Here is a 13,196-nt window from a genome sequence, read left to right as displayed (position 1 = left end):
ATTTTCACTGTGGTTTTTATTTACAAAACTGGGTTTGGTTGTACTGTATTATAAAGAATAGGGAATTTCCATAGGAATGAACCTTGAAAACAGAACCAAATTCTCCTTCTAGCCTATAGAGATTAAAGATTAAAAAAATATTTTTTCCTTTTTTTCTTTTTTTGTCAGGGAGGAGCACTCCTCTCATCAACAAGGAGGAATTTATGTTCACTTGCTTTAAGTCTGGGTAGGGTTTGTGCGGCTAATAGAATACAGCAGAAGTGATAATGTCACAGTTTCTGAGCCTAAGCCTTAAGATCCTTATAGTTTCAACTTCCTTGTGAAATATTAGCTTCTGGAATCCATTTGCCATGCCATGAGGAAGCCCAAGCAGTCCTATGGCGAGGCTCATGCAGAGAAGCTCATGTGTAGAGGACCCACTGCACACCCATCCAACAGCCTCAGCTGAGTTGCAGCTAAGCTAGGCACTTGCTAGCTGTGTAAATGAACCATCGTGGAAGTAGATTTTGCCCTGGTCAAGTTGTCTCAGCTGATGCTGGGGTGAACAAAACATGCCTTTCCAACAAAGACCAGCCCAAATATTGCAAACTCATGAGCAAAATAAATGATTATTTTGTTTTAAGTCACTGAGTTTTGAGTGGTTTGTTATGCAGTAATGGAAGACTGGAATATAGTCTTGAAACTATCACAGTATAAATGAAGAAGGATCCTTAAATAAAATATTTATATTGAAGCTTTAAAGTTACATGACGTTAAAACAAAGTTTTTGTGTATATTATTTTAATGGTTGGAATGGTTCTTTCATTCTACACATAGACACTACACATAGAGTTACCACTTCAATGTCTGGACTAACATTGGAAAGTTGGAACTCTGGGTAAATATAAGAAGCATAGGAAATTAACACAATAAATTCAAACAGGTACTACACTGACAGATACAATATTTTCAAATATGCTAGCCATGCCCTTTTCTCTGACACTATTCTAATGTCACATGGGCCAGTTTTCATTATCTAGTTGCTAGTAGGGACCCCCTCAGCAAAATTTTACGGTCACAGATTGGACCAAATGACAAAGGAATTAAATAAAACTTTACCTTACTTAGTCACTATTTCCACTCATATAATACTTATTGTTTCTTGCTACTAAAATAAAACTAATGTACATTTGTGGTACAAGACTGTGGCCATGGTTGGCAAATAGGAAACTATTATAATGATTCTGTTAAAAGCAGTAATGGAAATTCTATTATCAGTGCAAACATATTGTGTATTTAAACTGAGGTCTTGGGAGATAGTGAGGAAGCAGTACCTGTAGGGGTTACTACATCATGGCAGCCCTGTTGTCCTTCATCATTTATTGCCTTAGGTGTGGGCAGGTGAACCAAGTCAAGCCAAAGAGACATGGGAGAGGCTAGTGGGGGCTATTTGGAAATGATTTCCTCCCTTGTAACAGAGAGATGCCTTAAGGAGAATACCTCCTTTCTTACTTCTTTTGCAACTTTTGTGTGACTGCACAATACTGAAGAAGAATCTCTAACCATTGTGCAATCACATGATTGGCAGATGGGAAATATAGGAAGAACCTGTGTCTTTTATGATATTGAAACTCTTCCCCTGGTTTTGAACTGCCTACCTCCAGACTTTATTTTATGATTTTTTAATGTTTATTTATTTAGAGAGGGAGAGAGAGAGTGTGATTGGGGAGGGACAGAGAGAGGGGGAGAGAGAGAATCCCAAGCAGGCTCTGCACTATGAGCACAGAGCCTGACCTGGGGCTCCATCCCAGGAACCGTAAGATCATGACCTGATCTGAAACCAAGAGTGGGATGCTTAACTTACTGAGCCACCCAGATACCCCCAGCCTTTATTTTTGAGTGGAATAACTGAATGCTTCACTACTGTTTAATAGTAGTACTGTTTAACTCCATACAGCCTAATTTAAGTTTACTTCTTTTGATTACAATGGGCAGTGACATGTAGGCCATAAAATCACGACCATATAATTCTAGACACTTGTAGCTTTCAACATTAGGGAGGAATGGTTACCTAATAAGCAAGTTTTCAATCTCAAAACTGCAAGTAGTATGAAGCAATGAGATACAGGGTTTGATGAAAGGTGGGTAATTGGATGTTAGTAAGGCTGAGGATAGCTGGAGAACCAGATCAAGGCACATAGACTCACAATGATGGAGGAAATGTCCATAGCAGAAGCTTTTGGGGGTTGGTTGGGATGGATAAAGCAAAAAGTTGGGGCACCAAAACTTAGGTCTTGAGGAGAAAGAAAAGAATTGAAGATCGATTCTATTTTTTAAGTTTTCCTTAGGACCAGCCACAATAGAGGGAAATAGGAAAGAATGCAATTTGTATGGATCATGTTTCTCTTTTATGTTACTCAAAGAGCCTGTGTTTGGAGCTTAATAATTTGCAACTTTCTACCTGTATAAATTTGGATAAATTACTTCCCTCTCTCCCTGAGTTTGTTTCCTCATTTGTAAAATGGGGATAATAATACTTCCTTCACAGGACTTTGAGAAGATTACATGAAATGTGTGTGTGTGTGTGTGTGTGTGTGTGTGTGTGTGTGTGTGCTTTATGTGTGTGCTTTATGTGTGTGTGTGTGTATATACACATATATATGTAAAATTACTTAGCAAAGTTCTCTAGACATAATGCCTCCCCCATTTCCCCTCCAGAAGTGTGAGATTTATTTAATCAATGGTACTTTATTGCTTACCAGCTGTGCTGTTCTGCTTTAGGCAGTAGTCATATATAGGTGAACAAGATAAAGCCTACATCTAGGGGATGAATATAAAAAGTTTTAATTAGAAATGACTGACTAGTGTTTAAAAAGATACTGAAAACAGATTCTTGATGTTTGGAAACTTGTGTATAACATGAAATAAAGAAACATATAAAAGTTTGGTAAATATTTATAAAGGAAAATACATACTGAATTTTATTTTATTACTTGTTTGTTTGTTTAGAGTGTGAGCAGGGGAGAGGGGCAGAGGGAGAGAGAGAATCCCAAGCAGTCTCCACCCTTGGAGTGGAGCCCAATGTGGGGCTTGAACCCACAACCCTAGCATCATTACTGGAGCCTATATCAAGAGTAGGATGCTCAACTGACTGAGCCACCCAGGGTCCCCAGAGAGAAAGTGGAAGAGGAGGAGAGGGGCAGAGGGAGAGAGAGAATCTCAAGCACACTCCACACTAAATTTTAATACACAATAGATTTGTTCTGTTTTATTTGGAATTTCCTTTTAAAACACTTGTATTTCTGAATTGTAGTGGACATGAGAATATGATTTCCTGGAGGACTTTGTACAGAGGGAAAGGGAAAGTTGAGTAGTTCACATAAATGAAACTAAAACATAAGGGATTTAGATCCAAACAAGGTTAGGAAAAATAGCACAGAGTGAAGTCTGTAGGTATAATGAGGCAGGAAAAAGAAGTATTGGTTGACAGTTGATCATGAAAGAATGAGATGCAAATAGTCTCTTTAAATTATGCAAATACTAAACAAACAAACAACAACACTAACAAAACATAGCTGGAGGCTAACTAGAAAGAAATAGCCAGGGTAAAAACTGAAGAAGAATGAATAGTATGTAATATAAAATACTTTTCATGCATTTTAGGAGCCCATAAAGGAAGACAGATCAATGTGTGCTGGGCATACTTACATCTTACCAGAATATCATTTACTGAAAGTCAACAAAAAGCTGCAGAAACGACAAAAGGGCATAGTCTAGCAGTAACAATTAGTTGCATTGAGAAAAATGGGAACAATTTTCTATTCAGACTATAATCCCTTCCAAGAGATTATGTGTATAAATGCCTGTATACATGTCTTAGGAAAAAAAAATCTATAAAATGCTTTTAATCTAAGGCCATATCTAAAATATTTGAGTATTATAGAGTGGTTAAGAGGAATATTTTTGTTTTCATTCATGTCACAGACCCACATGTTTTCTTTGTAAATCAATTTTTGAACCAGAGCAGATCAGAAAGTCTGCAGTTGTTTAGAGCTTTTAAAACATCTGGAAAGTTATTCTGGCAAGTAGAGTCAAATCCATGAGCAAAACACATGTTTTCCACTGCAGCGGGAAAACACAACTTTCTTACATGTATTGCATATTGTCCAAATCCATTTCAGAAATAAGATTCTATCTCTTAAAAGGTCTTGGTACCACAGCACTTTCCTAAACTCTGCCAATGAAAACATAGCCAAGGCCATTTAGGTGTTTGCAAGTCAGTATTTTATAATAATCTTTTTATCTTATGTTTTATAAAGCAAGAAAAATGTTATAAAAATCTAAGTTGCCTTTCTAAGCCCGTAGTTAAAAAGTTGAATTGGATTAAAACCAATTGGCAGAACCCTTAGGAGCTAAAAGTGGGGAGGGACAGTAGGTCACTAGGGAATAGCGGCAGGAGAGTGTGCTGGCCTTTTCCCCCAGAGAAAGCAAAGAGAAGCTTCCTCCCAATGACCATTAGGAAAGAGTATCGAAGCTCTAAGAGGTGGGTCTTGTCAAAAAGTCAGGAACTGTTGTGTCCCAGGAATATAGGAAATGGATCCATGCAAAAACTCACGTAGGGGAAATTTTTCCTTTCACAGATGAATCTCACATTGAGATGAATTCTCACTATTGGATGGCGTAAATCACATATTCTAAGTTTTTTATTTTTTAGCCTTTTAAACATGGACATAAAATTTTAATAGACAAAAAGCATCTGCATTGTATTTGCCACTTAATTGTTTTAACCTCAAAAGGCCCATATTCCTAGCCAGTGTAACATTTTTCTGGTTCAACAACCTGGTTTCTGCTTCTTTTTTTTATTTTATTTTATTTTATTAAAAAAATTTTTTTTAAACGTTTTTATTTATTTTTGAGACAGAGAGAGACAGAGCATGAACGGGGGAGGGTCACAGAGAGAGGGAGACACAGAATCTGAAACAGGGTCCAGGCTCTGAGCTGTCAGCACAGAGCCCGACGTGGGGCTCGAACTCACAGACTGTGAGATCATGACGTGAGCTGAAGTCGGACACTCAACCGACCGAGCCACCCAGGTGCCCCTTCTTTTTTTTTTTAAATAAGAAGAATCAAAAATAAGGAAAAATAGAATGAAGGAATTACTTATTGTATCAAATAATGTAAAAATAATTTTTACCAAGAGTAAAATGAAGGAACACTTGCCTGATGAAGCCGATTAAATTGGTTTAGAATCATCCACTTGAAAATGTTGCTTACTGTAGAAAAAAGGACTTGGGTTGCCCCAGATCATTGCTGACTATTCTAAAATCTTTTGTAGTTACAAAGGCACATCCTGTAAAGATAAAGAGTGCGAATCATTATTTGGATTCAGAGCTGCAAAGATTTCTGCTATATCTAGGGAAGTATTGCCTGCTGTCACAAAATGTTTTAGGTCTCTTTATAATGAGGTGCTATCACGGAACAGGCTTATAGTACTGACGGAGGTTCTTTGTATGAGCTCCGTTCATCTTCGCTAGGTGCGTTTACCTGCCAAAATAACTACTGTTGTGAACGATGGGATTTGGATTCACATGTGTCAGGGAAAATGTGAATAGAGTCAATTATTGATACTAGACAGACACTTCTTATCTTCAACGTCTTATTAACATTACAACCTGATTCACTTATGATATCATTGCCGTTTCTGTTTATCCTCCGTCCTGTCTGAAGCTAGCTCATCAGGAACGCCTTTGAACCTGAAACACTTTAATTATCACCTTGCTCCAGGGAATTGTGAGCTAGAACGATATCATGTTTTAGAGAGGAAAATAAAGATCTCTCTATGAAGATTATTTGCATTTGTCTAGGAGATAATGCTATTCATCCATTGTATGGAGGGCTGCCCAGAATAGAAATGAGGAAGGAGCAAAGATTTGCTAAGTGGACAGCTTTCTAATTCCTTTTGAGACATGTTTTCCAAGTATAGCTTTACTTTGTATGAAGTGTGGTGATTTTCCAAAAGTGGTTATATCCTAATTTTGGTAAGTGTGAAAACACATCAGAGAGCCAGAAAAGAAGTGAGTTCTATATATCTTACAGCCAGTCTCTCCCCCCATCTTATAGTCCTACTGGTGGATAATTGAAAACGGACATTGTGTGAATAGGAAAAAGAGCAACTGGATATAGAAAGGTTGTGCCAAAGTAAGAAAAAGATAGGAATATGTGTAATTGAAGGATGTGTGCCGAGAAAGGGCTTTGTGCAAATGAACATAGAAACCAAATGAAGTGCTTTGGAATCGATTTGGAATTGGTATGTGTCCATTGCAGTTGCTCGTAGAAGGAAAAGTTTAGCATAAGAGGGGCACCTGGGTGGCTCAGTCAGTTAAGCGGCAGACTTCGGCTCAGGTCATGATCTCACAGTTTGAGAGTTCCAGCCTCACATTGGGATCTGCACTGACCAGGGGGAGCCTGTTTGGGATTCTCCTCCCACTCTCCGCCCCTCCCCCACTTGCGTGTGCTTTCTCTCTCTCTTTCTCTCAAAATAAATAAATAATGTTTTCGAAAAAAGTTTAGCAGAAGCAAAAGATAGAAGGGCTCAAAGCTGAGGTGTTTCAAGGGATTTAGTAGAGAGAGAATGGCAGGAAACAACACTAATGATTACATTAGATAGGGCATAGGACATATGGTGAAAGAAACAATAGGGCTTTTCTATAACTTCCTGTGCTTTAATTTTTTTCCTGTGGAAGGAAGGGCAGAGCACAAATGAAAGGCAATGAGGAAAATAACATGAACCCAGAATACTATGACTCCTTTTTTCCTAAGCTTAGAAAAAGAAAACAAAAACTTGTCAGAAGACAGCAAAAACTTCAGGTCTCTCCTAAGGACAAAAAGTGTCACAGACCAGGATGGAAAAATATGAAAAGCTCATGAATTATAAGGAAACTAGAATACACAGGCACTTATTTCTATTTAAATTCATCTTTCAAAGTGTATGAAATTATTTTCCAACTAATTTTATGGAGTGAAATGGTCCATCTGGCTGCACCGAGAGAGAATTTCCAAGTTGTGGAATAGTAGAATCAGGGCTGGAAGTAACGTGCATATCTTTTCATCCAACCCCCTCATTTTGGTTCTAGCAATTCTAGAGTGCGATGTAAACAGAATCTATCAGACCACATGCTCTACACTTGCTCATTAAACACAAAACAGCTTCTCCCACTCCTGTGTTCCCTTCCAGCTATTACTCTACCCCTCTTCCTAGCTAAGCTTCTTGCAAACAGCAGTCTGTCTACATTTGCTCTCTCGACTTTCTCATCTTCCTTTCACCTCCCCAGGCCACAGAGCTGCCACTCCGCTGAAACTGCCATCGCAAAGGGCGCTCATGAAGCACACTCATCCATCTGTGCAAACGTGGGCCGTGGAGTACTACGGCTGGACTCTGCATCTTGCCTTTGTCGTTTGCTTCCTGTGGAAACCTGGGCTGCAAGTTCACCTCTCTCTGCCTCATTTTCTCATCTATAGAGTGGGAAGAATAATAATAATCTCAAAAGAGTTGTAAGAACTGAATGTATCCAGCCATGCAAACTGCTAAAAATGGTCTCTGGCGTGTTATAATCCCTTAATAAAATAAATTTGAGTTCTTAGCTTATCATTACCTTTCTTCATACCTTTGGACTATTTCTGTTCACCAATCTCTCTAAGCATCCTTGCATCCCTCACTCTTTCCTTACTTCCCATGGGTTCATCTTCTAATTGTCTTCTTTCACCCTATTACCTGTTTCTCTGTGTTCAGTGGAGATTTCTTTGCCTCTCTCTACCTCTTGACATCTTAAATTATCCTTAAATTTTGTCTTCTTACACTACTACATTTTTCTGAGGGTGAAGACATCCATGCTATTCCAAACCTGTCTTCTGTCTTGACTTCACTCATAGCTCTATGCTTGTAACTACATGTTAATTGTCTCCACCTATAACAAAGAGACTTCAATCCCAAGATGTCCAGCATGGAATGGATTATCTCCCTGGTACAGCCTCCTTTCACCAAACCTGGTTTTACCTTATACTCAATGGCACCACCCATCTGGACACCCATATCAGAATCCTCTTCCTTCTTGACTTCTTCCATATTCAATCATATGACAATTCTATTTGTGTCTCAAATGTGGTCTCTCTTCTCTATTCCCACTGTCTTAGCTCAGGCCATCATTATTTTTCTCTCTACAGAAGACCAGCCTTCTAAGTTGGCTCCATTTCCTACCTTCTATTCCACCAACCAATGCTCACATGTTTTCTAAGACAAAAATCTATTATTAAGTCAATCACATATTCACTCACTTATTTACTCACTTGCTCACTTACTTAATAACGTTTAATGAAAACCCACTGTGTGCCAAGTACAGATCATTGTACCCTGTAACACACGCATGCATATGCACACACACAGGCACATTCTGTTTCTCTCTTAATCCCCCCCCCAAATTGCCTCACATTGCCCTTTTTTCATAGCACTTATCACAGTCTGAAATCATCTTGTTCAATTCTTTATTGTCTGTGTCCCTTATGTAAATTCTGTGAGAGGAGGGATTTTATTTATTTATTTATTTATTTATTTATTTATTTATTTTTGAGAAAGGGAAAGTGCATGTGGCTCCATACCCAGCATGGAGCCCAACGCAGGGCTTGATCCCGCGAACCATGAGATCATGACCTGAGCCAAAATCAAGAGTTGAACACTTAACTGAGCCACCCAGAAGCCTAGAACAGGGATTTTTATTTGCAGTATTTATTTACTGTTTCCCCAGTGCTGAGCATAACTGAATGAATTAATGATGAAAATTTGAGCTGAGTTATGAAGAGCAGGTAGCAGTTTGTCAAGGGAGCTAGGAATGGGGGGATGGGCTGGGGGGAATGGATACAGAATGTACATAGGCATAAGGATAGTATAAAGGAGTCAAGGCACTTTGAAGGAATTTAGAGGGAAATAAATCCACACAGTGGGTTTCCATAACATGTTATTAAGTAAAAATAAGTGATCAAGTGAGTAAATGAATGAGTGAATGCATGATTGAATTAATGATAGGTTTTTGTCTTAGAAAATACATGAACATTGGTTGGTGGAATAGAAGATAGGAAGTAGAGACAAGTTAGAAGGTTTCAAATAGGCTAATTGGTCAGAGAAATCTTTAAAAAAATTTTTTTAATGTTTATTTTTGACAGAGAGAGAGAGAGAGAGAGAGACAGAGCATGAGTGGGGAGTGGGCAGAGAGAGGGAGACACAGAATCTGAAGCAAGTTCCAGGCTCTGAGCTATCAGCACAGGGCCCCACGTGGGGCTCGAACTCACGGACCCCGAGATCATGACCTGAGCCGAAGTCAGACACTTAACCAACTGAGCCATCCAGGCGCCCTTGTCAGAGAAATCTTTTCTGATGAGGTACATTTGAACTGAGACCTCAGTGATGTGAAATAGCCATGTATCTATCTGGAAAGAGAGCATTCCAGGAGACAGGAATGGCAAGTGCTAAGGCACTGTGGTGGAGGTGTGCTAGAGTGCTCGAGGAACAGCGAGGAAGTTGGAAGGTAGTCAGTGAGAAACAATAGAAGTCTCTAGGATGCCCGCTGGATTTTGCATAGCGGAGGTGGGCATCCATTTCTCTGTGCTGACAGTGCTTGATATTACATTGTGCTGTTACAAAATGGCATATGGTTGTCACTGTTTGTGTGTGTCTGTTTAATTGCTGATACTGCAAACCCTCCAGGGTGGGGACCATTTTGTACTCCTTGTTATATCCCCAGGGCCTATCCCTATGCTTGGCAGGTGCTTGAACCTTTGCTGAAAGGATGAGTCAGAGGCCCTTAAGATGCGTTCTCATGCTTGAGTCACCTGACTAGGTTTGTGGGTTCTCACTGTTTTCCACACTTTTCTTTTCATCACCTCATTCTCCTAGCATCTGGTATTAATCTTTCACCAGCTTTGGCCACATTTCTCCTGGCACCTTGCATCATGGACATTCCCACATTGACTTCCACTCATGACCCTCCAGCTCCTCCCCAGGGTTCCTATGTATTGCAGTGATAAGTGTGGCCAAAGGGCTCTGCATATTAGAGCCTGGAAAGGCTGACCAGGCACTAAAAAATGAGGATAAATGTATAGGGTGGGGTCAGAAAATGGAAGAAATTGCAAGTTGAGCAAAGACAGATGACTGTGATTATTTAGAAATGTCACCCTCAGGGGAGCCTGGGTGGCTCAGTCAGTCAAGCATCCGACTCTCAGCTTTGGCTCAGGTCATGATCTCACAGTTCAGGAGTTCTAGCCCCACGTCGTGCTCTGTGCTGACAGTGCAGACCCTGCTTGGGATTCTCTCTCTCCCTGTCTCTCTGCCCCTCCTCCTTTTGTGCTCTCTCTGTCTCTCTCTCTCTCTCTCTCTCTCAAAAAATAAAAAATAAAAAAAAGAAATGTCACCCTGAAATTGTTCTTTAAGCTTTTATAAATACTATTTTATTGTCATAACCTATTTTTTTTTGGTGAAAGAATGAATAAATTTTAAACCTTAACTTACTTTGATATGACGAAAAAGACATATATTTGAATAATAGGGTTTCATAAGATGTCATTCCTTGTAAGTAGGTGACATCTATAAAAGGAAACATTTTTGTTAAAGCGCAAGAAGTTGGAGTTAATTTTTAAAGGATAACAATCTAAAATATTGTGCGTACAAGTAATAATCACTAGCAAACCAAAAAAGCCTCTAAATTGTTGAAATAGGTGTCATTAAGAACACGAGCAAAATTTACACCTCTTATCATAATATAACTTTTGAGCTCCTTATGTAAAACTTACTGTGATTTCATACACGATTATAATAATTTGGTTGCCCATTGTTTTAAGTCACAGAAGATTGAAAGTAATAAATTATCAAGGCAGAAGACAGTAGAGGACATCACAGCCACAACATGGATGGAGGGATTCCCAATTGCACAGTAAGGGCAGAAAGACTTAAAGAACTGGACAGACATCAAGTACTCAAAATGAGAGTTATTGAGGTGAACAATATACAGTGGCTTTGTGGTACCACCATTCTGGTGCATAAGACTTTATCTGCAATGTTGAGTTGAAAGACTCCTTAAAAAATTATTTCTTTGTTTTTCAAATTTCATCTGCTGACAAAGCCTTACTTGACTTACACTTGTTTGGCAGCAAATTTGATCTGAAGTGATACAAGGTTACTTATGAACTTAGTTCTAATTTGTGTGAATATGTTTTGCTGCAGAAAAAATGTGTTAATTACAGACCCTGCTGGGGGTGTTATGAATATATGGCATAAGCACCAGGCAAGATCCGGTGCAGATAACCTGTATGAAGAGTACCTTCATTAGATTTCCATGCCTAGTTGCAAGAGCTTTGCATAAGGGGTTACACACCCCCTTTACTACCTGCGTAGTAGAGTCATGAATGCTCACAATGATACCTACGAGTAATAAGATCAGAAATGCTCTGCTTAACATGGTAAGACAGTGTGAGAAATGCTTGGAAAGCTTTGCATTCAAAAAAAGTGTCTATTAAAGGAAAGGAAAGTTGTAGCGTATTTGGAAAGTCAATAAGCGTTTATAGTACATGTTGGATGTTTTCCTCTCTTTTCTCCGTGTGTATGTGCGTAGTTCCAAGTCCTTTGTGATGAAATTAGACGTGGAATCTGGGGGATATATTTGCTCTTGCCTTGCTGAAACTTGGATTTATATGCTGTTATCAGGGAAATTATTTGTAAGGTTGTTGGAATTTTCTTGAGCACCAGGGATATTTGAGTGAGAAAGCTGTTCAGAGATCCTAATTTGCTTTTTAAAAACTTCCAAATTTGTAATAAGAGTTTTCTTTTGTTTTGCTTTATTTCTACCCCTCCCTCGGGATTCTGCTACCAATGAAGAAAAAAATTTGGGTGCCAACTTAAGGAAACAGAGTCTGTGTTTGCAATGCCAATGAGCATAGCCAAAGGGAATTGTAAAATAGCCTGAGGGTTATTATAGCTCAGGAACTTAAAGCCATAAAAACACAATTTTAGGCACTAGGGACAAAAATTTTAAAAATCTAGCTGAGTTCTAGAAGGAATAAAGCATTCAGAAACACCAAAAATTCACAATAGATAATAAAATATTACTATGTTATTTTCTCTGCCACAGAATAATGTAGGTACATAGTTAAAAATTCAAATATTATAGAATTATATTAACTGAAAGAATGGAAGTAACTTCTAACTATACAGTCATCTCTCTCCCCATAAAAATACTGTTAAAATGTTGGCTTAATATGTTTTCACTCTTATGTAGATCCTGAGAAACTTAACAGAAGACCATGGGGGAGGGGAAGGAAAAAAAAAGTTAGAGAGGGAGGGAGCCAAACCATAAGAGACTCTTAAAAACTGAGAACAAACTGAGGGTTGATGGGGGGTGGGAGGGAGGGGAGGGTGGGTGATGGGTATTGAGGAGGGCACCTGTTGGGGTGAGCACTGGGTGTTGTGTGGAAACCAATTTGACAATAAATTTCATATTAAAAAATGTTGGCTTATATTTCTGTCTTATATTCTTTTTTTAATACAAATTAATTCATACTAGATAGTGCATTGCAACTTGCCTTCCTTCCCCTCCCTCCACCTTAACAACTATATATCTTGATGTCCACCAAAGTTAGTAGTTAATTACCACCTCACTCCTTTCAACCATAAGAGAGAATTCCATTTAATGGCGATACTGTCATTTAAAATTGGTGATTACTTTTTCCCACCGTTGTTTTACCTTTTTTTTTCCTTTTGAATCTCATCTACTTAGACACACGTAGAAAAACAAAAAGCCTAGTGTTGACTAGAAAAGTTGCAAATAGTGAAATAAGTGTTGTTCTTGAATGGCAAATTTTCAGTTCCGTGGAATAAGCAGAAAATGATCTCAAAAAGATAAAACAAATGGTGTCTGTTTTGCATTTTAAAGAATATTCAGGAAAAAAATAAAGAAGATAAAAATAAGGAATATTCAGTTGTTACTAGTAAATTGATAAATATCTCTCAGATTCAAAAATGAAATTTTCCTCAATTGTACAGAAGCACTAGAATTTCTGGGGGAAATGAATCTTACTGTAAAAATGAGCTTCACATTTAAAATTAGGAACAGAGTAGCTGTGGTCCTGCTCAGAAAGGAGTGTTTTATCTCCAGAGCTCATCAGTCATTGAAAGGTCA

General features: G+C 38.5%; 1 long non-coding RNA gene across 1 annotated transcript in view; it reads left to right on the top strand.

The window, feature by feature from the left end:
• LOC144616936 (uncharacterized) overlaps positions 1–7,581 on the top strand; it is a 63,432-nt gene extending 55,851 nt beyond the window's left edge. Inside the window, exon 4 of the long non-coding RNA XR_013556855.2 lies at positions 7,311–7,581. This is a non-coding gene — a long non-coding RNA (uncharacterized LOC144616936). The remainder of the gene's footprint in view (positions 1–7,310) is intronic.
• The last annotated feature ends 5,615 nt before the right edge of the window (positions 7,582–13,196 follow it).

Source organism: Panthera onca, chromosome B4 (genome assembly GCF_046562875.1).
Source record: "Panthera onca isolate mPanOnc1 chromosome B4, mPanOnc1 haplotype 2, whole genome shotgun sequence".
NCBI classification, from domain to species: domain Eukaryota; kingdom Metazoa; phylum Chordata; class Mammalia; order Carnivora; family Felidae; genus Panthera; species Panthera onca.
Note: the sequence above shows the minus strand (reverse complement) of the source record. Positions and strands in the feature narration are given on the sequence as shown.